We start from the raw sequence: 3,870 nt of genomic DNA, 5'->3' as shown, positions 1-3,870 counted from the left end.
GTGGTAGAAGGGTGTTTTAACCCCCTTTAAAAAGCCACCAGGGAAGCCGGGCGTGGAGGCGCACGCTGGTAATCCCCGCCCTTGGGAGACTGAGACAGGAGGATCGCACAGGTTCGAAGCCAGCCTCAGCAACTTAGTGAGGCGCTCAGTAACTTAGTGAGACCCTGTTTCCAAAAATAGGTCTGGGAGTATAGCCTGGGGGTAGAAAGCCTCTGGGTTCCACCCCAAGTACCACAAAAAAATAAAAAAAAAAAATAAAAAAAAAATAAAAAGCCACCAGGGCCCCGGCGTGGTGGCGCACGCTTGCAGTCCCAGCGCTTGCCAGACAGGAGGATCGCGGTTCGCGGACAGCCTCTTTAGGTGAGGCTCTCTGCAACTCAGTGAGACCCTGTGAGACCCTGTTTCAAAACAAAGAATAAAAAATACGGCAGGGGGTGTAGCTCGATGGTCGAATGCCCCTGGGTTCTATCCCCAGACCCGAAAAAAAAAAATAAAAAGCCACCAAAGAGTGGGGGAGGAAGTGAGCCTCGGGGGGCTGGCTCCCCAAGCCCTGGCAGGGCTCCAGTTCCCAGCTAGGTAGAGGCAGGAGTGTGGGAAAGACAGTGGACCCCAGTGAAAGGGCTCAGCGATCGAATAGAGTGACACGAAGGCCCACCTAAAGGGTCACTGGGGTAGAACCAACTGTCCAATGTGTGGGACAAAGGTGAGCTGCAAGACACACACACACACACACACACACACACACACACACACACACTCTCTCTCTCTAGTCTTTTTTTTTTTTTGTGGTACTGGGGTGGAACCCAGGGGCTTTTCTACCTTTGGGCTAAACAGAGCCTCACTAAGTTGCTGAGCCTCAGAAAGTAGCTGAGGCTGGCTTTGAACCTGTGCGATCCTCCTGTCTCAGCCTCCCAAGTACTGGGATGACAAGTGTGCGCCACCACGCCCGGCCTCCTATTACATTTTGAAACAGGTTTCATTATGTTGCTGAAGGCCTTGCTAAGTTACTGAGGCTGGCCATGAACCTGTGATCCTCTTCCCTACCTCCCAAATACTTACTGGTATTACAACTGCATCATCACACCCAGCTTTACTAAGTGATTTCATGATTTATATGGACTATGCACACAATATAATTTTGGGGGGTACTGGAGGTTGAACCCAAAGGCATTCTATCTCCAACCTATACCCCCCACCTGATTTTTAAAATTCTTATTTGGAAAAAATTTTTTAAATTTCTTATTTGGAAAAAAAGTCTCACTGGGTTGCTGAGAGCCTTGCTCAATTGCCAAGGCTGGCTTTGAACCTTCCATCCTCCTCTCTCCACCTTCCAATTACTGGATTACATGTTGTACCACCAAACCCAGCTTGATTTTATTTTTCTCATATGACATCCGTATCCTAAGGCATCAGTGTTCGTTTCTCACTATCCCTGGAAGGAGAATCAAAAGTCTTGTAATCCCAGCATTTGGGAGGCAGAGACAGGAGGATCACGGTTTGCGGACAGCCTCAGCTACTTAGTGAGGCCCACTGCAACTTAGTGAGACCCTGTTTCAAAATAAAGAATAAAAAAATTAGGGCAAGGGGTGTAGCTTGGAGGTCAAATGCCTCTGGGTTCCCTCTTAAGACCTACAAAAAAAAAAAAAAAGTCTTAGATTAGCTGGACACTGTGGCACATGCCTATGGAAGATCAAAGGTTTGTCTCCAGTCTCAGTGACGCAGTCCTTAACTGGGTAGGATCCTGTTTCAAAACCAAAATTAAAACAGGGCTAGGGTGTTGCTCAGCCCCTGGGTTCAATACCTGGTGCCAAAAACAAATCAAACAAAGGCAGTGCCAGCTAGGCCAGGTGAGGTGTGCCTGTAATTCCAGTACTGTAGAGGATCACTGTTTTGAGACCAGCCTCAGTAACCTAGCAAGACCCTGTTTCAAAATAAATAGCCAGGTGTGGCGATAAATGCTTGTAATCCCAGCATTTGAGAGGCTGAGACAGGAGGATTGTGGTTCACGGGCAGCCTCAGCTACTTAGCAAGGCCATTCGCAACTCAGTGAGACTCTGTTTCAAAAAAATAAAAAGACTATGGCCAGGCGTGGTGGTGCACGCTTGTAATCCCAGCATTTGGGAGGCTGAGACTGGAGGATCACAGTTCGCGAACAGCCTTAGCTACTTAGGCCTTCTGCAACTTAGACCCTGTTTCAAAATAAAGACTAAAAAATAGGGCAGGGGGTGTAGCTTGGAGGTCGAATGCCTCTGGGTTCCATCCCCAGACCTGCCAAAAAAATAAAGACTAAAAAATAGGGCTAGGAGGTGTGTGTAGCTCGGAGGTACAGTGCCTCTGGGTTCCATTCCCAGCACCACAAAAATAAATAAAAAATGAAGCTGGTTGTGGTGGTGCACGCTTATAGTCCTAGTACTTTGAAGGCTTGAGAGGATGATTGCAGATTTGAGGGCAGGCATAGCAACTTAGACCTTGTTTCAAAATAAAAGGTCTGGAGGTATAGCTCAGAATGCTCCTAGGTTCAGTTCCCAGTACCCAAAAAGAAAAAGTTTTAGGCTGCTGGGTGTGGTGGTACATGCCTGTAATCCCTGTACTTGAGAGGCTGAGAAAGAAGGATCACAGGTTTGAGGCCAGGCTCATCAACTTAGTGAGACCTTGTTTCAAAACAAAAAATAAGCTGGGCGTGGTGGCACATGCTTGTAATCTCAGCATTTGGGAGGCTGAAACAGGAGGATTGTTGTTCGAGGCTAGCCTCAGCTACTTAGTGAGGTCCTTTGCAACTCTGTGAGACCCTGCTTCAAAATAAAGAATAAAGGCCGGGCGTGGTGGTGCACGCTTGTAATCCCCAGGCTTGAGAGGCTGAGACAGGAGGATTGCGCAGGTTCGAAGCCAGCCTCAGCTACATAGTGAGGCTCTCAGCAACGTAGTGTGACCCTGTTTCCAAATAAAATATAAAATAAGGCTGGGAGTATAGCCCGGAGGTAGAAAGCCTCTGGGTTCCACCCCTAGTACCACACACACACACAAAAAAAAAATAAAAAATAAAAAATAGGGCTGGGGGGTGTAGCTTAGAGGTAGAATGCACCTGGGTTCCATCCCCAGTATCACAAAATGTAAAATAAAATAAATAGGGTTGGGGGTGTAGCTGAGAGGTAGAATGCCCCTGGGTTCCATCCACAGTACTGAAAAAAAAAAAAAAAAGCCAAATATGTAGCTCAGAGGTAGTATGCCCCTGGGTTCAATCCTCAGTACTACACACATGCCAAAAATAAACCAAAACAAGCCGGGCATGGTGGCGCATGCCTGTAATCCCCAGGCTTGAGAGGCTGAGACAGGAGGATTGCACAGGTTCGAAGACAGCCTCAGCTACTTAGTGAGGCTCTCAGCAACTTAGTGAGACCCTGTTTCCAAATAAAATATAAAATAAGTCTGGGAGTATAGCCCAGAGGTTGAAAGCCTCTGGGTTCCACCCCCAGTACCACCTAAAAAAAAAAAGGTCCTAGTTTCTGCCTGATTAGAAATCACTAGGGCCAGCCAGGCGTGGTGGTGCACGCTTGTAATCCCAGCATTCAGGAGGCTGAGACTGGAGGATCGAGGTTCATGGACCGCCTCAGCTACTTAGTGAGGCCCGGTTTCAAAATAAAGAATAAAAAATAGGGCAGGGGCTGTAGCTCAGAGGTCAAATTCCCCTGGGTTCCATCCCCAGACCCGCAAAAAAAAAAAAAGAAAAAAGAAATCACTAGGGCCTAAAGTCCTGCTCGGAAACCTAAAAGTAAGAATAAAATCAAAACAGACATACATATATGTCACTTTCACAAGAATGTTGCTTTCTGCAACTCCATTGCTTTGCTCTTGTTTTCACAGGAAGAAAAA

The sequence above is a fragment of the Muscardinus avellanarius genome, assembly GCF_963383645.1.
Source record: "Muscardinus avellanarius genome assembly, chromosome: 16".
Taxonomy (NCBI): domain Eukaryota; kingdom Metazoa; phylum Chordata; class Mammalia; order Rodentia; family Gliridae; genus Muscardinus; species Muscardinus avellanarius.
Note: the sequence above shows the minus strand (reverse complement) of the source record.